This window comes from Anolis sagrei, chromosome 6 (genome assembly GCF_037176765.1).
Source record: "Anolis sagrei isolate rAnoSag1 chromosome 6, rAnoSag1.mat, whole genome shotgun sequence".
Taxonomy (NCBI): Eukaryota; Metazoa; Chordata; class Lepidosauria; order Squamata; family Dactyloidae; genus Anolis; species Anolis sagrei.
The window spans coordinates 14,548,642-14,575,205 of NC_090026.1; the positions used below are offsets into that span (position 1 = coordinate 14,548,642).

A 26,564-nucleotide genomic window follows, 5' to 3' on the forward strand; every position below is an offset into this window, starting at 1 on the left:
GTGATGTAGTTTAACACAATGACCGTGGCTTCTCAGTCTGTTGCAGCCTTCTTCCGCCTTCGCAGCCGTTGTAACATGTGCCATGTTATCCTCCGCCTGCTCCGCCGTTGAGGTCTTTGGTCTTCGGACTGTGCTTGGTCTGGGACCTCCCCCGCGGCCACTCCTGGGAGTGCACGACTCCAGTTGTTGTGCCCACAGGTTCATCGGAACACGCAAGCCCCCTCACCACGACAAGGTGACAGTCCATCGAGGGGACACTGTGTTAAATGAGAAACACTGTGTTAAATAAAGAGTGTGTACATATTTTTGGGACAGAGGTAGGAGTCCTACTAGCGCTAGGACCCAGGGAAGCCAGTGGGCGGGGGATTTGAAAGGCTTCCCCAGTACAAAGCCACCCATTGGAAGTGAGAGAGGGAGAGACTGCAGAGTGAAGCAGAAGACCTTTCTGCCTTGGATTGCAGGTGGAAGTAGGTGAGTTTGTATGGATGCTTTCTTAAAAGGAGGATGCTAGTCCTCATGAAGGTCATGTTGCAGGTTCTTTTTTTGCATTGCTTACAAATCACCTCTTTGCTCCTTCCCTTCATAATTTTTTTTAAAACCCCAAGCCACAAAATTATAGCCCCACCTTGCTTCTTATGGGATTTGTAGTTTACAGAGGCACTAGAACTTTATTGGGAGTTTCTCGTTCTACACTGTAAAATTAATACAGTTTGATACCCCCCCCCCCTTTAAGTGCCATGGCTCAATGCTATATGGGAATTGTAGTTTTACAAGGTCTGACAAAGTGGGGTAGTGCCACAGCAAACTAGAAATCGCAGCATTCTAAGGGAATTCAACATTCTACACTGTAGAATTAATGCAGTTTGCCCCCCCCCCCCCTTTAAGTGCCATGGCTCAATGCTATATGGGAATTGTAGTTTTACAAGGTCTGAAAAGTGGGGTAGTGCCACAGCAAACTAGAAATCGCAGCATTCTAAGGGAATTCAACATTCTACACTGTAGAATTAATGCAGTTTGCCCCCCCCCCCTTTAAGTGCCATGGCTCAATGCTATATGGGAATTGTAGTTTTACAAGGTCTGAAAAGTGGGGTAGTGCCACAGCAAACTAGAAATCGCAGCATTCTAAGGGAATTCAACATTCTACAGTGTAGAATTAATGCAGTTTGCCCCCCCCCCCCCTTTAAGTGCCATGGCTCAATGCTATATGGGAATTGTAGTTTTACAAGGTCTGAAAAGTGGGGTAGTGCCACAGCAAACTAGAAATCGCAGCATTCTAAGGGAATTCAACATTCTACACCAGAATTAATGCAGTTTTACCCCCCCCTCCCCCTTTTCACTGTCATGGCTCAATGCTATATGGGAATTGTAGTTTTACAAGGTCTGACAAAATGGGCTAGTGCCTCGCCAAACTACAAATCCCAGGATTCCAGGGGATTCATTACCATGGCTCAATGCTATATGGGAATTGTAGTTTTACAAGGTCTGACATAGTGGGCTGGTGCCTCACCAAACTACAAATCCCAGGATTCTAGGGGATTCATTACCATGGCTCAATGCTATATGGGAATTGTAGTTTTACAAGGTCTGACAAAGTGGCCTAGTGCCACAGCAAACTAGAAAATTTAGGATTCTAAGGGAATTCAACATTCTACACTGTAGAATTAATGCAGTTCCCCCCCCCCTTTAAATGCCATGGCTCAATGCTATGTGGGAATTGTAGTTTTACAAGGTCTGACAAAGTGGGATAGTGCCACAGCAAACTAGAAATCTCAGGATTCTAAGGGAATTCCACATTCTACACAGTAGAATTAATGAACCACCCTCCCCCCAAATTAAATGCCATGACTCAATGCTATATGAGAATTGTAGTTTTACAAGGTCTGGTGCCTCGCCAAACTACAAATCCCAGGATTCTAGGGGAATTCAACATTCTACACAGTAGAATTAATGCAGTTTGACCCCCTCCCCTTTAACTGACATGGATCAATGCTATATGGGAATTGTAGTTTTACAAGGTCTGACAAAGTGGGCTGGTGCCTCGCCAAACTACAAATCTCAGGATTCTGGGGGAATTCAACATTCCACACTGTAGAATTAATGCAGTTTGATCCCCTCCCCCTTAACTGCCATGACTCAATGCTATATGGGAATTGTAGTTTTACAAGGTCTCACAAAGAGTGCCTTGCCAACCAGGATTCTATAAACCATGGAACACTAGAGAAGTCAAACTCCATTCATTCCGATTTCCAAAGCTTTAATTTAGGCTTGTTTTATTATCATATAGCGGTGTTGATACTTTTTTTCTTTACTCTGTAACTTTGTTGTATTTTGCCTGGATAATTTGTTGTAAGAGTTCTATATTTTGTTATTTCTTCCTTCCCTCTCTTGCTAGGTGCATCTAGACCATGTATGGGTAAACTTGGGCCCTCCAGGTGTTTTGGACTCCAACTCCCACAATTCCTAACAGCCTCAGGCCCTTTCCTTTTCCCCCTCAGCCGCTTAAGCGGCTGAGGGGGAAAAGGAAAGGGCCTGAGGCTGTTAGGAATTGTGGGAGTTGGAGTCCAAAACACCCGGAGGGCCCAAGTTTGCCACATCTGATCAACACTGTAGAATGAATGCAAGTTTGTCACTACTTTAACTACCATGGCTCAATATCATAGAATCCTGGGAGTTGTAGTTTTACAAGGTTTTCAGCTTTCCCTGCTGGTGCTTCAGCAAACTACAATTCCTATGATTCCATATAGCATGAAGTCAAAGTGGTGTCAAACTGCACTATATAATTAAAGGATGATGATGATGATGATAGTTCCCAAGGCCACCAGAAGGAACTACAGATTGCAATATTTTATTTATTTATTTATTTACGACATTTATATGCCACCCTTCTCATCCCGAAGGGGACTCGGAGAAGCTTTCAAGATATATATACATACAATATATTATATTATTAGCATAGTACAATATCAGTATTAAAAGGTAAAGGTAGTCCCCTGACACTAAGTCCAGTCATGTCTGACTCTGGGGTGTGGTGCTCATCTCCATTTCTAAGCCGAAGAGCCAGCATTGTCCGTAAACACCTCCAAGGTCATGTGGCCGGCATGACTGCATGGAGCGCCGTTACCTTCCCGCCGGAGCGGTACCTATTGATCTACTCACATTTGCATGTTTTCGAACTGCTAGGTTGGCAGAAGCTAGGGCTGACAGTGGAAGCTCACACCGCTCCCCGGAATCGAACCTGTGATCTTTCGATCAACAAGCTCAGCAACTCAGTGCTTTAACCCACTGCGCCACCAGGGGCTCCATAATTTTTATTAGTATTAGTATTAGTAATCAGTATTAGATATTACTATATTGGTCCCAGGCATAGTATGTACTTGCCAATTTGATTTACTGTATATACTCGAGTATAAGCCTAGTTTTTCAGCCCTGTTTTAAGGCTGAAAAAGCTCCCCTTGGCTTATACTCGAGTCAAGGTTATTTATTATTTTACTCTATTATTATTATTATTATTATTATTATTATTATTATTATTACATTTATAGGTTAGCTTTATTTATTTTTATTATTATTACATTTATTATTTTACTCTATTATTATTGGAAAGATATGTAAACACATGTACATTGAGGATGGTTAGAATAATGGCTTAGTCAGAGTTGGAAAGTCTTACCTTACAATTTTATGTAAATATTAATAAACAGTCAACCTACTGATGCCTCAATTAATGTAATTTTATTGGTATCTATTTTTATTTTGAAACTGACCCATAGCTGCTGCATTTCCCATCCTCGGCTTATACTCGAGTCAATAAGTTTTCCCAGTTTTTTGTGGTAGAATCAGGGGACTCGGCTTATATTTCGGGTCGGCTTATACTCGAGTATATACGGTAATTTGATGCTGGCAAGACTGCTCCTATGTATGTGCAGAATGCACTGTGTGTTATAGCTTTTCACCCTACCTTTAAAAAAATAAGTCAGGGGTGACTTGAGAAACTGCAAGTCGCTTCTGGTGTGAGAGAATTGGCCGTCTGCAAGGACATTGCCCAGGATGTTTTGATGTTTTACCATCCTTGTAGGAGGCTTCTCTCATGTCCCCGCATGGGGAGCTGGAGCTGACAGATGGAGCTCACCTGCGCTCTCCCCGGATTCAAACCCCTAACGTGTCAGTCTTTACTCCTGCCCGGACAAGGGCTTAGCCGATTTTGCCACCCCAACATTTGAAATGGGAGGCCCATTAACCACCCAGTACCACCCCTGCTCATATAACCACAGAGATTCCTGGGTTTGTTTGTTTTTCTTCCTGACATCAGGCTGGCATTTTACAAAGATCTAGTTTAGAGGTGAAACATCAGCTGTGTGGTTATTTTGCCAACTTGGCTTGCGGCAGCAGGAAACAGTTGCTTTTCACCAAGCCGCCGCCTTCACAAGTTGCAAACCAACTATCAACTGGGATTATAGAGTTTGACACCTCTATTGGGTCCAAGATTGTGAGATATATGTGATTTATTAAGAGTGCTGCATTAGGCAGGAACCTACAAATATGGCTTTGCTTGTTTCTGGCTTTATATATGGCAAGGGTTGCATCTACACTGCTGAATGAATGCAGTTTTACATCACTTTAATTGCCATGGCTCAATGCTATAGAATCTTGGGAGTTGTAGTTTTTTTGTTGTTGTTGTTGTTGTGTCAGAAGCAACTTGAGAATATACTGCCAGTTGCTTCTGGTGTGAGAGAATTGGCCAAGACGTTGTCCAAGGGATTTTTTTTTTGGTCATGTCAGGAGCGATTTGAGAAACTGCAAGTCGCTTCTGGTGTGAGAGAATTGGATGTCTGCAAGGATGTTGCCCAGGGGACGCCCAGATGATTTGATGTTTTTATCATCCTTGTGGAAGGCTTCTATCATGTCTCCGCATAAGGAGCTGGAGTTGATAGAGGGAGCTCATCCGCTTCTCCCTGGATTCGAACCTGTAACGTGTCGGTCTTCAGTCCTGCCGGCACAGGGGTTTAACCCACTGCGCCACCGGGGGCACACTGGATGTGTTACCATCTTGCTGGGAGGCTTCTCTCGTGTCCCCACAAGCTAGAGATGATAGGTGGGAGCTCACCCCATCTTGCAGATTCGAACTGGCAACCTTCAGATCAGCAACCCAACCTTCAGGTCAGCAGTCCAGCCGGCACATGGGCTTAACCCATTGTACCATCACGGCTCTAGTTTGGTAAGGCACCAGCACTTTCTGGTACAGAAGGCTAAAGACCTTGTAAAACTACAACTCCTGTGAGCCATGCCTTAGCTGCCTGCATAGCTTGGAAAAGTTAGTTTGGGGGCTTATATGTCCCAGGGTGCATGTCCACCATATAATTAATGCAGTTTGACACCTGTTTAGCTGCCATGGGTAATTGCTATGAAATAATGGGAATTGCAGTTTTGCCAGAGCTTTAGCCTTCTCTGCTGAATAATGCTGGTGCCCCACTGAACTACAGTTCCCAGGATAATCTTGGGAGTTGTAGTTTTTCAGCCTTCTCTGCTGAATAATGCTGGTGCCCCACTGAACTACAGTTCCCAGGATAATCTTGGGAGTTGTAGTTTTTCAGCCTTCTTTGCTGAATAATGCTGGTGCCCCACTGAACTACAGTTCTCAACCGCATTGAGCTATGGCAGTTAAAGTGGTGTCAAACTGTATTAATTCTACAGTGTCAACGCACTGTTGGAATTACATCTGATAGATTAGCATTAAACCAAGGAGGCGGCATCTTTGCCAAATGTTGATATCTGAGGTCGATCTAAAGCTACGACCTTCTTCCAGTTTGGCTGCGTAACCTGGTATTTAATCTCCAGGTTGCCCTGGTATTTTGTCCTTCTGGAATGCCTTGTTGTAGCTGTTTTGGCGTTTCCCACACAGATTGGCCTCGTTTTGCACAAATCCCTCTTGGCCACTAGCAAATGCAACAATAGTGTGGCTTTAGCAAATGTGACAAAAGGCCCACCGGTTCCGCTCTTTCTGAATCTTGGCTTCCTTTCACTTCTCAAATATGAGCCACGCAGGGAAACAATCCAGAAAGGTGTTTTGTTTTGCAGCCAGATGCTCTTCCTATCGCTTGGCTTGGGTCAAAGGGGCATTCTTCCCGCAAAGTCCACTGGGTTTCGTTTCTGCAGAGGTTTTTAGCTGGCAGTTGGCCACATCCTCTCCTGTGATACTCTGGATGCGTCCTTTGTATCCTTGTTTTCCCATAGTATAAAATGTAGGTCTGTAATTCCGTTGTGGAGTTGCATTCCTCGACCTTTTTGAGCCATTGTCATGCAAAGAAGTCTCTTCTTTTTCCGCCTGGGAACAGGAGGCCCTTTTATTATCTTCGTCCCAACCATCCAAATGCCACGACCCCTTAATACAGTTCCTCATGTTGTGGTGACCCCCAACCATAACATTTTTGTTGCTACTTCATAACTGTCATTTTGCTACCGTTATGAATCGTAACGTAAATATTGATATGCAGGATATGTTTTCATTCACTGGAACAAACTTGGCACAAATAAATATGCCCAAATTTGAATACTGTTGAGGTTTGGGGAGTTTATTTTGTCATTTGGAAGTTGTAGTTGCTAGGATGCATAGTTCACCTACAATCAAAAAGCATTCTGAAGTCCACCAATGATGGAATTGAACCAAACCTGGCACACAGAACTCCCATGACCAACAGAAAATATTGGAAGTGTTTGGTGGGCATTGGCCTTGAGTTTTGGAGTTGTAGTTCACCTACATCCAGCGAGCACTGTGAACTTAAATAATGATGGATTTGGACAAAACCTGACATGAATACTCAATATGCCCAAATGTGAACACTGGTGGAGTTTTGGGCAAAATAGACCTTGACATTTGAGAGTTGTAGTTGCTGGGATTTATAGTTCACCTATACTCAAAGAGCATTCTGAACCCCACCAACGATAGAGTTGGGTCAAACTTCCCACACAGAACCCCCATGACCAACAGAAAATACTGTGTTTTCTGATGGTCTTTGTAGACCCCTCTGACACCCCCTTCATGACTCCCTCAAGGGTCCTGACCCCTAGGTTGAGAAACACTGGTTTATGGCTTTATAGGCTAAAGCAAGCCCTTGGAATTGTGTTTGGTAGCACACTGGCAGCCAGTGGAGCTAGTGTAACAGGGGAGTTGTATGCTTCCAGTGAGTAATCTGGCTGCCGTTGGACCATTTGAAGCTTCTGATCAGTCTTCAAAGACAGCCCCACATAGAGCGCATTGCAGTAGTCTATTCGAGATGTAACCAGAGCGTGGACTACCATGGCCAAGTTTGACTTCCCAAGATATGGGTGCAACTGGTGCAAAAGTTTTAATTGTGCGAATGCTCCCCAGGCCACCGCCGAGTCCTGGGCTCAGTACTGCAGTATCCTGGGAGTTGTAGTTTGGCAAGGCGTCAGTACTCTCGGGTAGAGAAGGCTAGCAACCTTGTAAAGCTACAACTCCCACCAAAATAGTGTCAAACTGCATGACGTCTACAGTGGAGATATAGCCTTGGATTCTTGCTATTTCACAGATACTCAATCTTCTCAGGCCTTGGTTCACATACACAATACAAGCGAATTGATGAGATGTGAGGCTGGAGAGAGACTGAGGATCTGTGAATTGACAACAATCCAAGGATACATCTACACTGTAGAATTAATGCAGTTTGTTTCATTTTTTGCATAACAGGAAGCCATATATTTGCTCTGCAAGGATGTTTCAGCTTTAACGTTGCATCTAAGAAAAATACCTTCCTGACATGGAAAGTGGAGGCTCTCTCTTTTGTATTTTCATTTTTCTAATAGAGTACATATTTATCCTGCTTCCTGGACATCCCAGGGGTTTGGACAGTGGTTCCACCCAGTGCTTTAACCCCGGTTATTCTTTAACCCAAGTCTGGAATATTCCTGAATGGGCATGGACGTAGAACCCATTAACACTACCCGGTTCAAACACTATGATTCCACTTTAATTGCTTTGATTCTATTCTGTAGGATCCTGGGATTAGCAGATTATGGTGAGATATTTAGAGTCCTCCATCACAGAGCTTTCTTGCCTCAATCGAATTACAAATGTCAGGATCCCATAGGATGTTGCCATGGTAATTAAGATTAAACATCACACTATAATTCTGTAAAAAAAGCCAGAATAGCACGGCGTTTTGAGTACTAGACTAGAAATCTAAAGACCAGGGTTTATATTCCTGCTCAGTCCTGAAATTTCATTGAGTGACTCTGGGCAACCTCAGAGGAAGGCAAAGGCAAATCTTTTCTGAAAAACATCTTGGTGGGAAAATCCTATGATAGGGTCTCCATAAGTTGTATTAGTTGTATTATTACACCTATGCCATAGTTCTGAACTACTGGCTGGCTTGGGAAAATGATTCCTTTGGACTGTAGCTCCCAGAATCCCTAACCAACTATCACATGACAGTGAGAGACTCTGGGGTTTGCAGTCCAAAAGTATTTCCCCTAGTTTTGTATTGATCCCACAAGGATGATAAAACATCAAAACATCTGGGCGTACCCTGGGCAACGTCCTTGCAGACGGCCAATTCTCTCACACCAGAAGCGACTTGCAATTTCTCAGGTCGCTCCTGACATGACAAAAAAAAAGAATAATAAGAATAACTCAGGATGAATTCTAAACATAAAAGGCAAATGTTAAATACCCAAATACAACAACAATACATCCATAGTAACGGAATTTAGCAACTCAACATATAAACACAAATAATGACTTAACAACTAAAATTAAATTAAAAATGCAGCCTGTTATATCAAACATGAGACAAAACATAAAACACTGAATGGAAGTATCAATTCCCCAGTTCCGTGGGGGCAACTAGATTGACCATTGCTCAAGATATCTATTGAGCTGGTGAGGCAAACAGGGGATGGATAAGGATGGTAGCTATTAATCAGAGGTATTATGTTAATATTACTAACTACTATTACTGCCTTGTAACTCAGTGAGCAAAGGTATGTTTTTAGTTGTTTCTTGAAAGCAGGGAGAGATGTGGCAATGCCATTCAGTTGCTGTTTTTTTTCTATATATACACTCACTTTCCTGTCCAATGGGACTCAACATTGTTTGCCCAGTCTTGGTACTTCTTGAAATCTGAAAGGTGGTGTGGCAATGCCATACAGTTTGTTGTTCTGCCTCAGGGAGTAAAATCTTATCCTCCACTGGATTTGATCTGATATTTCCAAACGTTAACCAACAGTCCAAGGTCAGAGCAGTTTGATAACATGGTATTAATTCCAAACTTTAACTATGGTAAACCTGCCTCCCTACCGAAGTGGCGCCATTTCAAGGTAAAACAGATTGATAACATGGGCCCTGAAGCCTTGATCTTTTACCCCACTGCAATTACATGATCTTCTCTGCGAAGCTTGGAACATTTATTTTAGATTACAGCTCTCTCTTTTCTCCTTTGAAAAAGTCAGTGTTCAAAGTTCTGCCCAGTCAGTCCCTTTCCAGAGAGAGTCCCATAGGGCCTGTCTACCTCACCAAAATAACCCATCTGTAATTCAGATTATTCAGCCCGGGAGCTGTCCTGAATTCATCCCTATTAATATACTAGACTGAAATTATATTGCTGTCCACACCCCAAATCTGAATCAGCGCCGTTTTTATTTCTCCTTTTCTAAAATGATTTGCCATTGCCTTCCTTTTTGTTCAGGGTTGAGTATAGGGATGTCAGAAATTCAGGACTCTGTTCACATCACACATTATTCCACTATTATTCCATTTATAGCATCTCAAGGCTTACAGTTTGGTGAGGTACTAGAGTTTTCTAGTAAAGGGGTATATGTAAAAAGGTAAAGGTTTCTCCTTGACATTAAGTCTAATCAAGTCTTGGGATTAGTGCTCATCTCTATTTCAAAGATGAAGAGCCAGCGTTGTCCGTAGATGCCTCCATGGCCAGAGCGCTACCTATTGATCTACTCACATTCGCATGTTTTCGAACTGCTAGGTTGGCAGAAGCTGGGGCTAAGAACAGGAGCTCACTCCATCCTGCAGATTCGAACCGCTGACTGTCCAGTCACTTCACTTCACTTCACTTCTTAATTAGTCGCTCTCCACCAAGGTGCTCCAAGTGACTTACAATTTAAAATAGCATTTCACAACATAAAAACATTCAACAGTGGCTATTTGGCAAATTAGATCTGATTACTTAAATGCACAACCAAACAGCCAAGTCTTGAGCGCTTTTACAAAAGGTTGCAATTCTGACATTGCTCTAACATATGGAGGCAATGAGTTCCACAGAATTGGAGCATAGATCAAAAAAGCTCTATGCTTTGTAGATTCCAGGTTACCTCCCTAGGGCCCGGTATGTATAGGAGATTTTCATGGGTTGATCGAGGAAATCACTGATGGAAAAAAGGAATGAGGCGGTCCCTAAGATATAAAGGTCCTTGGCCATTTTGAGCTCTAAATGTCAGGATCAGTATCTTGTAAGAGATCCGATGTTCTATTGGTAGCCAATGTAGTTGTTGCAGAATCGGTGTAATATGGGATCTTATAGATGATCCTGCTAGCAGCCTGCCGCCTCATTTTGGACCATCTGAATCTTCTGGGTTGTTGACTTCGGAAGGCTGGCATGTAAGACGTTGCATTAGTCCAACCTTGTGGTGACTGTTGCGTGGATTACCGTTGCCAATGCTTCTACCGAAATGTAGGATGCCAATTTCCTTGCCTGGCGAAGATGAAAAGGGCCTGCTTACTTATGGCAGTGATCTGGGCCTCCATTGTCAGCATTGAGTCCAACACAACCCCAAGGCTTTTAACAGTGGCAGATGGAACCAGAGCTTCCTCGTCGAAATCAGGCAGAGACTGGATTAATTCTGTTGGCTGGCCGGGCCAGAGTATCTCCGTTTTAGCAGGATTCACTTTTAGTCTGCTCGCTTGCAGACAGCAAGTTCTGCAGCTTAGCGGTTTAACCTGCTGCACCCCTGTGGCCCGTGGAGTACACCTTCCTAAACTGCATATCCCAAGATGTCATAGGACAGAATAATTACTATAATTCATCCTTGAAAACAGTCCAGTTTCTGCTAAGCCTGGCAGAAAAGCAGCATTAGCTGAATCGACACTTGTTTTAATCTCGGTCCGTTGCCGCCCAAGACATTGCGTCAGGACTCCTTCGAATAAAAAGTTTATGGCATGTGCCTAAACAAGCCTGAGGTAAGAGCTGACAGGCGATCTTGCCAGCTCATACATTGAGCCACATGAAAAAGGGTCCCAGCTGGAAGTCTCATAAACCACACGGTCTAATTATAGACTATGATTCATGGAGCGTCTCTTTTAAGTTCGGAGTAGGGCATGAATCCATTTGTATTTTCAGCCTCTAGCCGCCTCTCTTGCTTGAACTGCTAACTACAAGAAGTTTAGCTTAGTTCGGCCCTTTCCCCAGCTGAGATGTGCTGGATTCTGACTCCCATCATCCTAAACCACCAACATGTTTCCGCCAACAGGAATTATAATGCAACCTGTTTGGAAGGCACTATGTTTTGGGAGAAGCTAAGGAAATGAAATAGTCCAAAGAGGGCTGGAGGAACCAATATCCATCATTGGTTGTGCTGACTAGGAATGATGGGAGTTGAAATCCGACATCAAAAGTCACAGTGTTTATTTGTTAGAGGCAATTCTACCCCATCTTTGCTTTGGGCAGAATTATAGTTACATTACGTTATGTAACAAAATTTGCAACAAAAAAAAATCTGTTTCTGGTTTGAAAGTGTTATTACCTATTTAATTGTGTGGTACTTGTTCTACTCCAGAAACTTCGTTTTTGTGGTTGCATAAAGTCATCCTCTGAGGATGCCTGCCATAGATGCAGACTGTTTTGTCAGGTCAGGAGAGACCTGAGAAACTGCAAGTTGCTTCTGGTGTGAGAGAATTGGCCGTCTGCAAGGACGTTGCCCAGGGGACACCCGGATGAATTGATGTTTTTATCATCCTTGTGGGAGGCTTTTCTCATGTCCTCGCATGAGGAGCTGGAGCTAATAGAGGGAGCTCACCTGCCTCTCCCCGGATTCGAACCTGTGATCTGTCAATCTTCAGTCCTGCCGGCACAGGGGTTTAACCCACTGTGCTACCGGGGGCTCCATAGATGCAGGCGAAACATCAGGAGAGAATGCTTCTGGAACATCGCCACAAAGCCCTAAAAGCTTATAGCAACCAAATGTTTTTTGTAGTTTAATAAACCTTTCCCATGTTTTTATGATAGAACCAATTAGGAAATGACATTTATAACCCAGGAACAAAAATCGCATTACATATTGTTATAGTTCGCTCCTAAAGCTGAAACGGCGCAGAGATGGAGATGTTTGGCTGTTCGGAGAATGAGTCATTATTCATTTTCTAAAAGTAGAAGCATTCTTGAGCATTAAAATGGGTACATAGTTCTGGCTTTATTCAGAAAGGAATAGTGCCCTCAACAATTAGAAATGTAGAAAATTTAGTCATAATCTCAGCTAAACCGGTTTATTGGTTCTGTTTTGCCCTTTTCTCCACCTTTCGGTGCCTGGAGTGTGTTATATTTTCATCCCAGCTGGGATGACATTTACGCCTCTCACTAAAACTGGACTGTGTTCATTCTTTTTCTTATTCTCTGAGCCATTAAAATGTCCCACTGTTTTGCATCAATCAAAACTGTCAAAACCTTCAGCACTACAAATCCCTTTTGTTCCCCGTGTAATTCTTTGGACCGTGTTTTGCAATCTTCCGAACCCCAAGGGCAGTCCTCCTCCCTCATTTATTAGATCTACACCATGTTTTATTAATCGAAGCAGGGAATCCATCTGTTCTCAAATCCTTTGTAAATAAACAGCAAACATCTGTCAAATTCCTTCTTTTTGACTCTATCCTCCCCCTGGGTGTGTCTACACCAGTGATTCTCAACCTTCCTAATGCCACGACTCCTTCATTCAGTTCCTCATGTTGTGGTGACCCCCAACCATAACATTATTTTCGTTGCTACTTCATAACTGTAATTTTGCTGCTGTCATGAATTGTAATGTAAATATCTGATTTGCAAGATGTATTTTCATTCACTGGATCAAATTTGGCACAAACACCCATTGCACCCACATTTGAATACTGGTGTGGTTGCCCAGGGTCATTTGGGAGTTGTAGTTGCTGGGATTTATAGTTCAACTACAATCAAAGAGCATTCTGAACTCCACCAATAATGGAATTGAACCAAACTTGGCACACAGGACTCCCATGACCAACAGAAAATACTGAAAAGGTTTGGTGGGCATTGACCTTGAGTTTGGGACTTGTAGTTCACCTACATCCATAGAGCACTGTGGACTCAAAACAATGATGGATCTGGACCAAACTTTGCCCAGATACTCAATATGCCCAAATGTGAACACTGGTGGAGCTTGGGGAAAATAGACATTGACATTTGAGAATTGTAGTTGCTGGGATTTATAGTTCATCCACAATCAAAGAGTTCTGAACCCCAGAAATGATAAAATTGAGGCAAACTTGCCACACAGAACCCCCATGACCAACAGAAAATACTGTGTTTTCTGATGGCCTTTGGCAACCCTCCAACATCCCCTTGCGACCCCTCCAGGGGTCCCGACCCCCAGGTTGAGAAACACTGGTCTACACTGTAGAATTGACACCACTTGAGCTGCCTTGACTCAATGTTATGGAATCATGGAGTTATAGTTTTACAAGGTCTTTGGCCTTCTCTGACAAAGTGTGCTGGTACTTCACCAACTACAAAATCCATGTGCCACCGCTCAACTATAACAGGCATGGTCAAACTTGGGCCATCCAGGTGTTTTAGACTTCAGCTCTCACAATTCGTCTGTTAGGAATTGTGGGAGTTGAAGTTCAGAATACCTGGAGGACCAAGGTTTACTCATGCCTGCTCTATCAACGTTTGCTCTATTGCATCAAAATATTTTGAGTATTCCTTCTTTCTCGCTGCACTGAGTACATTCTTGAGCATTTCTTGAGGATTATTTGGGTCTTGGTCTAAATCACAGCTGTAATGCACATGTATTATTCCACCACATCTGCATTATTTCCAATAATATTACTGAATGAAAGTCATTGGGCTGGGGATTTAAGGCTGCCTATGAACAAATATATGATCTCACGCCGATTAGGTATTGTTCTGGATCAGAAATGTGGACATTCTTGGTGTGGGTTCAGATACCAAGAAGGGTGGAGGTCCCAACAGAAAGTATTCTGCTCCCAGCTTCACCTTCTCCCACCCTTGTTATTCTAAATATTCATAACTGTGAATTTTCCACCCATAAACTGTTTTTTAATGTCCAAGTAGAATATCTTGTATTAAAATATATTGTTTGCATCTACACTGCTGATTTAATGCAGCCTGGCACACCTTTAACTGCCGTGGCTTAATAGGATCATGGGAGTTGTAGTTTTACAATGTCTTTAGCCTTCTCTGCCAAAGGGTGCGAGTGCCTCACCAAACTATAACTCCCATAATTCCATTGCATTGACCATGGTGTAAAACCACATTAATGCTATACTGTAGATTCATCCACTTCGTGCCGATGACAATGTTGTCTGCGCTCATTTAGAAGAAGCCACTCTAAACACCTTCTCCGAAGCATACAAGAAGCTCAGCCTCTCATTGAACATCGAGAAAACCAAAGTGCTCTTCCAGCAGTCACCAGCCATTCCCTCTGCAGTGCCAGAAATATAGCTTAATTGTGTAACATTAGAACATGTTGACCATTTCCGCTACCTTGGCAGCCACCTCTCCACAAAAGTCAGCATTGACACTGAAATACAACACCGCCTGAGCTCTGCGAGTGTAGCATTTTTCCAAATGAACCAGAGAGTGTTTGAGGATCGGGACATGGACTATCTATAAATGTCACAGTCAACTCCTGAAACGCTTCCATCAGCATTGCCTCTGAAAAATCCTGCAAATCTCTTGGGAAGATAGGCAAACAAATGTCAGTGTGATGAAAGAAGCAAAGACTACCAACATTGAAGCAATGCTCCTACGGCATCAACTCTGCTGGGCTGGCCACGTTGTCCGAATGCCCAATCACTGTCTCCCAAAGCAGTTACTATATTCCCAACTCAAGAATGGAAAATGAAATGCTGGTGATCAGGAAAAGATGGGCTTAAAACCAACCTTAAGAACTGTGTCATAGACACCGAGAACTGGGAAGCCCTGGCCCTTTAGTGCTCTAACTAGAGGTCAGCTGTGACCAGCAGTGCTGGAGAATTTGAAGAAGCACAAAGGGAGGGTGAAAGGAAGAAACCTGCCAAGAGGAAGAAGGCACGTCAAGCCAACCCTAACCGGGACCACCTTCCACCTAGAAACCGATGTCCTCACTGTGGAGGAGCATGCAGATTAAGAATAGGGCTCCACAGTCACCTACCAAGAAATACTGTCTCCCAAAGCAGTTACTATACTCCCAACTCAAGAATGGAACGTGAAATGTTGGTGATCAGGAACAGAGATTTAAAGATGGGCTTAAAGCCAACCTTAAAAACTGTGGCATAGACACCAAGAACTGGGAAGCCCTGGCCCCTGAGTGGTCTAACCGGAGGTCAGCTGTGACCAGCAGTGCTGTGAAATTTGAAGAGCCACGAATGGAGGGCAAAAGGGAGAAATGTACCAAGAGGAAGGCACGCCAAGCCAACCCCGATCGGGACTGCCTTTCACCTGGAAACCGATGTCCTCACTGTGGAAGAACGTGCGGATCAAGAATAGGGCTCCACAGTCAACTACCAAGACACTATTATTTATTTATTTACTGGAAGGCTATCATACTTGGACAGCAAGGGATCACCTAAGGAAGTAGGCTTCCAAAGTCGAAAATCAGTTATAGTTGTCTCTCCGCATTTGCAAATTTGACATTTACAGATATGATTATTCATGGATTTGAGTAATATGTTCTATCTAGGAACCTTTACGTATTCCAGTATGACTCCAATAGTATCTTCTTATTTTTTCCCCTGAGTTTTGCAGGACTTGTATTCCCAACCTCTGTAAATATGGAGGGTTGATTGTTCTTCATTGTATTTAAAATCCATATTGATTGCTTTGAAAGTAACCTTTTAAATGCCTGCATGTGTCTCGTTGTTCCAGTCTTCAATCTATATTGGGATATAATATTAATAATTCAAAATCTGTAGTTTATAAGATCGACAAGGCAGAGATCTTTCTTGTAGACAACGTCCATATATTCCAAAATGCAACGTGCATAAATAAACCCAAGGAAAATCACAATAAATCACTACATATTAAAGAAAAACTATTCCTTCTCTACCACCTCCCTTTTTCCTGAATACTTTGCATATTTCAATTTGAAGGGAGCCTAAAAAAGAAAACAGGAAATTATTCTTGCTGGTAAGCGTCTGTGCCGAATTGTCTGGAAAAGGTCTCCCAAGTTTGAAATGAAGTTTATTATTCTTTTGCGGACTTTCGACCAGGCTTTGGTTTTTATAATAGGATTGTGCAGCTCTCAGACATTCCTGCCATTTCTCTGTAACTTTTTAGAGTGACTTAAATCCAATGATTCGAATTCAATATATTGAATCAATGGGATTTTTGAAGGTGAACAATTTATTTGATTCACAAAGTTTGCTATGAAATCAGGAGAGTTATAGTTTAACAAGGTCATGGGCTTTCTCTGCCCAAGAGAGCAGGTGCCTCACCAAACTACAACTCTCAGGATTCCACATCATGGAACCTTGGCAGCTAACTGCACTAATTGTATAGTGTAGATCAGGTGTGGCAAACTTGGGCCCTCCAGGTGTTTTGGACTTCAACTCCCACAATTCCTAACAGCCTCAGGCCCTTTCCTTTCCCCCCACAGCCGCTTAAGCGGCTGAGGGGGTAAAGGAAGGGGCCTGAGGCTGTTAGGAATTGTGGGAATTAAAGTCCAAAACACCTGGAGGGCCAAGTTTGCTCATGCCTGGTGTAGATGTACCCACGGACACAACAAGACCAGGGCTTGAATGCCTTCTCAACCATTGGAACTTTGTGTCAGTCACACTCTCTCAGCCTCAGTGGATGGCGGTGGCAAATCCTCTCTGAACAGATTCTGTGGTGGGTTCACCATAAGTCTGAAATGACCCCAAGGCACAATAACACAGGGCCTTGGCAATCCATCTTTTGCAATAACATTTCCTAAAGAGACAAATCATAAAGTTCATTCTTTCGCAAGACTCTTTCCTAAAGAGACAACGCACGAAGTATATTTAAAATCATACCAGTATTGTGACAAACAAGTGCACCAGCTAAGGACAGATCACCCCAGCTTCCTTATTTCCCCCATTGTTATGGAAATGTATGCAGTTTTAAAACTGCATCTTGGAAAATCCAGGGTGATTGAAAAGTTTTTCAGATGTTCCTTAACAGTGATGAGAAGTGACAGACAAGACCTTTCCATTTGATCTTGCATTTCTGCTGAATAGACCCAAAGAATGTTGTTGGGTGTGCTCCATAACCAACAGTGGTAGGGGGCTTTTGTTCGACCAGTTTTGCATAGCTGACTCAAGAGATTTTGCAGCCTGAGGCAGAATAGCTAATGGAGCCTATCCTTCCCATGCAAGTTAAGGTGTAAATTATTATTATTATTATTATTATTATTATTATTGACACAAAAGCACAGTATGTCACAGCAAACAAGATTTATATCCTGGATTTCGTATCACAAAATCACAAGTTAAACACTTCCCAAGCATCTATTATTATTATTATTATTATTATTATTATTATTCACAAGATTAGTACACAGCAAACAAGATCACTGTGTTGGTTTTTGTATTTGATCACAGGTTGGACACTTCCCAAGTGTCTAGGATTGTGTGATGTATCGACGAATAATGTGGGCAGAACCAAATAGGGTGGCCTTTTGCAACTAACAGATGGTAATTTTGTCAGTGCCTATTGTTTTTAAGTGCAGGCCAAGGTCTTTAGGTACTGCACCCAGTGTGCTGATCACCACTGGAACCACCTTGACTGGCTTGTGCCAGGGTCTTTGTAGTTCTATCTTTAAATCCTCATATTGTGTAAGCTTTTCCAGTTTCTTCTCGTCAATTCTTCTGTCACCTAGGACTGCAACATCGATGATCCATATTTGTCTCCCCCACCACCACCCACCATGATCATGAGATCAGGAGTATTGTGCTCCAAAACTCTCTCAGTCTGAATTTGGGAGTCCCAGAGTAGTTTGATGTGTTCATTTTCTGTAACCTTTTCAGGCTTGTGATCCCAACAGTTTTTTTGTCACAGGCAGAGGATATTTGTGGCATGAGTTCCAGTGGAGGCTTAGAAGATGCAAGGCCATTCAGTGCTAATCAAGTGTCAAATTGCAACAATTCACACTTGCCTCAAGCAGACAAGAGTTCTTTCTCCCACTCTGGACATTCCACGGATATATAAACCCCATTTTCCTAGTTTCCAACTGACCTCACAACCTCTGAGAATGTCTGCCATAGACGAGGACAAAATGTCAGGAGAGAATGCTTCTCGAACATGACCATACAGCCCGGAAAACTCACAGTAACCCATTGAGCTTCTGTTTAAAAACCTCCAGAAAAAAAGAGACCCCCACCACACTCCAAGACAGCATATTCCAGTCAAACAACTCTTACTATCATAGAGGTCTTTCTAATGTTTATGCGAAAACCTTTCCTGCAATTGGAATCTATTGCCCCATGCCCAAGTTTCTGGAGAAAACAAGCTTACTCCACCTTCAATATGACAGCCTTTCAAATATTTAAACATAGCTTTCATGTTCTTTTCTACAAGCGTAAACATATGCTGCATCCTAGGTTGCTCCTCATAAGACTTTGCTTCCAATCTTTTGACTATTTTGGTTGCCTCCCTTGGACACATTCCAGTGTGTCCATATCCTTCTTGAATTGTGGTGCCCAGAACCAGACACAACAGTCTAGATGAGGTCTGACCAAAGCAGAATGGTATCCAACAATGCTTTGGGTACCCTGTTAGAACTCTTTTTCCTAGTTCCAACAGACCTCACTACCTCTGAGGATGCTTGCCATAGATGCAGGCAAAACGTCAGGAGAGAATGCCTCTAGACCATGGCCATATAGCCCGAAAAAACCTACAACAACCCAGTGATTCCGGCCATGAAAGCCTTCCACAATACAACAATGCTTTATTTCCTTGGAACAAAGCTCAGATGGTGCCACATCACAACAACCTCCATTTTTGTGACATGGGCCTCATGTCAGTGCAATAGTGGATTTTAGTTGGATGTTTAAAGGAGAAATGCAAGATCCTGGATCTATTTGGGAGATTGGGTTCAGCACCATGGAGAGTTCTTTCCAAGTCCAGACTAGAATTTGGACTATATTGAGCCACTCATGTGGGGTGCGTCTTTACTGTAGAATTAATGCAGTTTGACACCACTTTAACGGTCATGGCTCTATGCTATGAGATCCTGGGAGTTGTAGTTTGCCTCACCAAACCATAAAATGTCCAGCGGTGCCATTCAGAAACCAGTTTGTGCCTTCATGTTTTCCTGCCTTCCCTTTAAGTTGTGCCATGCAAGACTGGTCCTGGTTGGTACGTGGCATTTGGTTTACTCAAGATTTATTTCACCCTTTTGGTTCGTGCTTTGGTTGTTTACTTCTCAATCCAAGACAAAGACATGCTTTTTATCTTTCCATAGACTGATACTTCTCGAAAGCCTCCCAAAGTTACCAGAACGAAACCACTATTGCAATGGCTCTCCTCCCCGCCCTTGTTTACATGGCTCTCTTGAAGACTAAACATATATATTGGTATCAAATATTTTGATAGCTTGCCCTTGTGTTTCAAAAGGAATTCCAGGATGCCTTAGGATAAAATTAAACACAAGACAAAACAAGGCAAACAGTGTTAAAACAAACACAAAAACAGAAAGCAAACTGCGGACAGATTCCAAGTCAGAGCTAAAATATCTAAAAAAATGTGGTACAGAAATAGGACAATGTTTTCCTAATTAAACCAACATAATTTATTTTGCCCTTAATATATATATATGAATTTGTCCTGGATATGGAGAGCAGTTATTGAACTGATTCCATTTTATTTATTGATCGTGTCAGAAGCAAATTGAAAATATAGTGATAATGTATAGAAAAACTACAAACAAAGTTAAAAACTTGGCATTATACTAAATTTCCTTTGACCACAAGCTGGCCACTTCAAGTACCTCTGGTGTCATTGTGAGAAGGTCCTCCATTGTGCATGTGGCAGAGCTCAGACTGCATTGTAGGAAGTGGTCTGTGGTTTGCTCTTCTCCACACTCACATGTCACGGTCTCCACTTTGTAGCCCCATTTCTTAAGGTTAGCTCTGCATCTCATGGTGCCAGAGTGCAGTTTGTTCCGTGCCCTCCAAGTCAGCCAGGAGGGAATTTCTCATCTGATATCAGCCACTGATTGAGGTTCTGGATTTTAACCTGCCACTTTTGGACTCTGGCTTGCTGAGGTGTTCCTGTGAATATCTCTGTAGATCTTAGGAAGCTATTTCTTGATTTAAGGCATTGGCTTGCTGGCTGATATCCGAGCAGAGGATTGGTCGGAGATGTCAATACCTTGGTCCTTTCATTACAGGGTTCTACTTCCTGATGGATGTCAGGTGGTGCAATATGGGCTAAAGAGTATAATTCCTCCAGTGGTGTGGGGCGTAGATATCCTGTGATAATGCGGCATGTCTCATTAAGGGCCACATCCACTGCTTTAACATGGTGAGATGTATTCCACATTGGGCATGCATATTCAGGAGCAGAGTAGCAAAGTGCAAGTGCAGATGTCTTCACTGTGTCTGGTTGTGATCCCCAGGTTGTGCCAGTCAGATTTCGTATGATATTATTTCTAGCACCTACTTTTTGTATGATAATCAAGCAGTGCTTCTTGTGAGTCAGTGCATAGTCCAGAGTGACTCCCAATTCCCATCTCATTTGGGAGTCCTGAAATGTTCCAGTGGGATTCCTTCCCAGGTAATCCTCAGAGCACGAGATGTTTCTTTGTTTTTAAGATGGAAAGCACATGTCTGCAGTTTAGATGGATTAGGAATCAGCTGTTTTCCCCTGCAATAGGCAGTAAGAGCACCTAAAGCTTCAGAGAGCTTCTGTTCAACCATTTCAAAGCTCCCTGCTTGAGTGGTGATGGCATGATCGTCAGCATAGATGAAACCCTCTGTCCCTTCTGGCAATGGCTGGTCATTTGTGTAAATGTTAAACACTTGAACTGATAGGAATGCCTTCTCTGGCTTCCTTCTTTCTCTTTCTGTTCAACTAGTGGGGATACATCTTCTAAGATGACATTTGCTGTGATAGATATATCATTGAAAACCATTTTATTTTCTTGCAAAGTGAATCAAGTGGCCAATAGACCTGGTTTTGGAGTCTTGAAATTAGTATTTTTTCCATATTAAAGAAATCCCTTTAAACTTCCACAATCTTTTAGGAATCAAGGACAAACTTCAAGGATCCCATTTGAAGAAAGATCCGTGTGATCTATGTGAAACTACTGACGTTATTTGATTCAGGTTTCCTGTGATAAAGAGCTGAATGCATTGAGTAACACATAAGTATCTTATTATTCAATTCCCTTGAACTCACAGTAGGCGAACATTTTCTTAATTGTATATTTAGAGTGCGAACAGTTCTAGTTTCAGTCCAGATGTGTCCCATTCTTTTCCAGGGTGGAGCTTTAAAACACAAAACACCACTGTCAACTTGAAAGCAACAGCCAGTTCTGAACGTGGCTGGCACACTAGAAAATTACCTTCAATTTACATATACGAAAGTTCAAGCTAGTTCACTTCTAACTGCATTCATAGCCTGTATAATTAATACAGTTTGACACCACTTTAACTACCATGGCTGAATTGCATATTATCAATCCTGGGATTTGTAGTTTGGTGAGGCACCCACAGAGAAGGCTACAGACCTTGTAAAACTAGAACTCCCATGATTCCATAACATTGAGTTATGGCAGTTCAAGTAGTATCAAAGTGCAATCATTCTATAGTATAGATAGGAATGGGCATACTTTGGAGAGCTTCTGTTCAACCATTTCAAGGCTCCCTGCTTGAGTGGTGATGGCATGATCGTCAGCATAGATGAAACTCTTTGTCCTTTCTGGCAGTAGCTGGTCATTTGTGTAAATGTTAAACACTTGCTCAGATGGGAATGACTTTTTTCTGGCATGCTTCTTCTCTTTCTCTGTCTCTTGAACTAATTCCAGCTGTTAGGAATTGTGGGAGCTGAAGTCCAAAACACGTGGAGGGCCGAAGTTTTCCCATGCCTGGTATAGATGCACACCGAATATTAATTTTCTTATATAAGAACAAGAATATGTGTTTTTGAAGGCTTTAATGGCCGGAATAACTGGTTTGCTGTGAGTTTTCCAGGCTGCATCGCCATGTTCCAGAAGCATTCTCTCCTGACATTTCACCCACATCTATGGCAGGCATCCTCAGAGGTTGAGAAAGCTTTCATGGCTGGAATCACTGGTTTGTTGTAGGTTTTTTCGGGCTGTATGGCCATGGTCTAGAGGCATTCTCTCCTGACGTTTTGCCTGCATCTATGGCAAGCATCACTACCTCACTACTTCTGAGGATGCTTGCCATAGATGCAGGTGAAACGTCAGGAGAGAATGCCTCTAGAAGACCATGGCCATACAGCCCAAAAAAACCTACAACAACCCGTTGAGAAGTCTGTTTGAAACTGATGTTTATATATCTGTGGAATGGCCAGGGTGGAAGAAAGAACTCTTGTCTGCTTGAGGCAGGTGTGAATGTTGCAATTTGCCACCTTGATTAGCATTCAGTGGCCTTGCAGCTTCAAACCCTGGCTGGTTGCTGCCTGGGGGTCCTTTGTTGGGAGGTGTTAGCTGTCCCTGATGGTTTCATGTCTGGAATTCCCCTGCTTTCTTAGTGTTGTTCTTTATTTACTGTCCTAATTTTTGAGTTTTTTAAAAATAAAATATTGTTAGCCAGATTTTGTTCATTTTCATGGTTTCCTCCTTTCTATTGAAATTGTCCACATGATTTCAATGGTTTCTCTGTGTAGTCTGACATGGTGGTTGTTGGAGCGGTCCAGCATTTCTGTGTTTTCAAATAATATGTTGTGTCCACGTTGGTTCATCAGGTGATCTGCTATGGCTGACCACTGGTTGAACAAGAATAATTCACTTTATTTCATGTGTGTTCCACTTTTCTCCCAGAGTGGGACCCAAGTCAGCTTCCAAAAACTCTTTGGACATTCCCAATTCTAGGAGCAACCTTTACAGATAGCACTTACCCACTCTTTCGGATTTAACCACTTCTTTATAAAGCCAGTGACTAGGTATTAAAGAAATTAGGGCTTCTCAACTGTTGCTCGTGGTGTCCAGGAATCCAAGGACAGGGCTTAGTCATTAATTAACTTAATAATGTGGCTTATTGTGTTACCGAAAGTCAGCAAATAGCATTCCGGTTGATTCCTGCTTGATCAAACATGCTCTTCTTCTTCTTCTGCTCTGTTAACAGAGCAGAAGAGGCAAAGTGATTGGTGGGAAAGATCATTTTTCACTAGAAATGCATGACAAAATAACACTATGTAACAAAATTGGGAAAAAAATCTGTTTCTAGTTTTAAAGTGTTATTTCCTGTTTAATTGTGTGATACTTACTTTCGAAGTAGTTGTTTACTCCAGCAACTTTGTTTTTGTGGCTGCGACAAATGATGTTGAATTGGTTGAGACATGGATGAGATATTCATAGAATCATAGAGTTGGAAGAAATCTTGTGGGCCATCCAGTCCAACCCCTTTGTACCAAGAAGCAGGAAAATCAGATTCAAAGCACCCCTGACAGATGGTCATCCAGCCTCTGTTTAAAAGCCTCCTAAAAAGGAGCCTCCACCACACTCTGGGGCAGAGAGTTCCACTGCTGAACAGCTCTTACAGTCAGGAAGTTCTCCTTAATGTTCAGGTGGAATCTCCTTTCTTGTAGTTTGAAGCCATTGTTTCATGTCCTAGTCTCCAGGGCAGCCAAAAACAAGCCACTCCCTGTTCCCTATGACTTCCCCTCACATATTGATACATGGCCCTCATCATGTCTCCTCTCAGCCTTCTTTTCTTCAGGCTAAACATGTCCAGCTCTTTAAGCCGCTCCTTAGACCCTTGATCATTTGAGTCGCCCTCCTCTGGACACGTTCCAGCTTGTCAACATCTCCCTTCAATTGTGGTGCCCAGAATTGCACACAGTGTCTAACCAAGGCGGAGGGGGAGCATGACTTCCCTGGATCTAGACACTAGACCAGTGGTGAAGTGTGGTGGAGGCTCTTTCTTTGGAAGCTTTTAAACAGAGGCTGGATGGCTATCTGTCGGGGGTGCTTTGAATGCAATTTTCCTGCTTCTTCACAGGGGGTTGGACTGGATGGCCCATGAGGTCTCTTCCAACTCTGTGATTCTATGACTTTCTAACACCGTGACACCTAAATATGGTTCCTCATGTTGTGGTGACCCCCAACCATAAAATTATTTTTGAGAGTGCAAAGCAGGCGAGGCAGGATTTGCGCAAGGTCAGGCCTCGCGCAAATGAGCCCTCGCCTGGCCCGCTCCCTCGCTGGCCAGTGAGAGTGTGAGACAGGTGAGGGCTCCTTCACCCTAGGCCTGGCCTCGTGTAAAACCTTGGGGATAAGGCCAAAGACTTGGGGGCAGGGCCAAAGGAGGTAGCCTCGTGACCCTTCCAAAATTGCCAAATGACCCCCTTGGGGGTCGCGACCCCAGGTTGAGAACAGCTGCACTAGACTCTTACTTATGCAGGCCAAAATCCCAGTGGCTTTTTAAGCAGCCGCATGACATGGTTGGCTCATGTTTAACTTATTGTCCACGAGGACTCCAAGAAATTTTTCACACGTACTGCTGTTGAGCCCGGCATCTTCCCCCATTCTGTATCTTTGCATCTCATTTTTTTCTGCCTAAGTGGAGTATCTTAGGCAGAGGGGGAAACCTAAGCAGCTGAGGGGGGAAAGGAAAGGGCCTGAGGCTATTAGGAATTGTGGGAGTTGAAGTCCAAAACACCTGGAGGGCCCAAATTTGTCCAGGCCTGCTCTAGCTGATTCTTTTGAATCTATGTGTGCATGTCTACAACCCACAAGGCAAACTGCAGCTTTCTCCAGTATTCAGGAGCTTACATCTACAACTTTGGCTCCTAAAATGGAAAGCATGAGAAAAAATGAAGTCTGTGGTTGTATTGCTTTTAATGGCGTTTCAGTCAAGAATTGCAATTTGTGGTTTTGGGTGTTTGCAATTCTACTTGAGTAATGTCCTTTTAACTATGTTCGTAATGGAAGATAGTTCGCTGAAGAGTGGTGTATCAATCAGGTCAGTAAATAAAACATGGATTAAGTGAACCTTGGGGAGGAAATCCAAAAAAGTAGTTGTGTTCGTCAGGAATATCAGTAAGCAAAGGAATCTTGTAGCTTAGAGACTAACACAAAGTGTATCTACATTGTAGAATTAATGTAGTTGGATGCTACTTGCCCTGGCTCAGTGTTATGGCATCATGGGAGTTGTAGATTCTCTGCCAAACTACAACTCTCATAGCATTGAACCATGACAGCTAAAGTGGTGTTGAACTGCATCAATTCTACAGTGTAGACCAGTGGCTCCCAACCTTTTTTATATATATATACCAGAGACAACTTTGACCAGGGATCACTCTCCCACATTAGTACCAAAAGAGTTATGAATCAGTTTTTGGTCAACTTTAGATTCAGTTTGGTTATTTGGGGTGCTGATTCAGAAAAATGCATTGGACAGGCCACATCAGCTCTAGTTTCTGATACAGAACATATGCCATCCAGTAGTCACAATCTGCTCACTCACAGAAAACCATATTTTATAAGCCTCGGCACTAGAAGAGGATTTCGCAAGACTAATTGCTCTTGTTGCAACAATATAATAATGGTGAGCCTGCGGACCATATTTTAGTTCTTGTGGACCACTGGTGGTCCACAGACCGCAGGTTGGGAACCACTTGTGTAGATGTACCCCACGAAAATGAAGTTGGTTACATAAGCTTTCACAGATTTTAGTCTACTTCAATGTGAATATAAGTACCATCCAGGCATCAAACCAATTCCAGTCCTTTCCATCGAATCATCTGAACACTGAAACTGCTCCATCCTATTCCAGTTTCATACCAACCTAAGTGGCCAATGTAGATAGAATCATAGAATCATAGAGTTGGAAGAGACTTCATGGGCCATCCAGTCCAACCCCCTGCCAAGAGGCAGGAATATTGCATTCAAAGCACCCCTGACAGATGGCCATCCAGCCTCTGTTTAAAAGCTTCCAAAGAAGGAGCCTCCACCACACTCCGGGGCAGAGAGTTCCACTGCTGAACGGCTCTCACACTCAGGAAGTTCTTCCTAATGTTCAGATGGAATCTCTTTTCTTGTAGTTTGAAGCCATTGTTCCATGTCCTAGTCTCCAGGGAAGCAGAGAACAAGCTTGCTCCCTCCTCCCTGTGACTTCCTCTCACATATTTATACATGGCTATTATGTCTCCTCTCAG

The 26,564-nt window shown here is 42.8% G+C and overlaps 1 protein-coding gene across 1 annotated transcript in view; it reads left to right on the forward strand.

The window, feature by feature from the left end:
- The first annotated feature begins 400 nt into the window (after window positions 1-400).
- Window positions 401-26,564, forward strand: part of HSD3B7 (hydroxy-delta-5-steroid dehydrogenase, 3 beta- and steroid delta-isomerase 7) — a 64,891-nt gene continuing 38,727 nt past the window's right edge. Inside the window, exon 1 of the mRNA XM_060780170.2 lies at window positions 401-471. The gene's annotated coding sequence lies outside the window, so the exon portion shown is untranslated. The remainder of the gene's footprint in view (window positions 472-26,564) is intronic.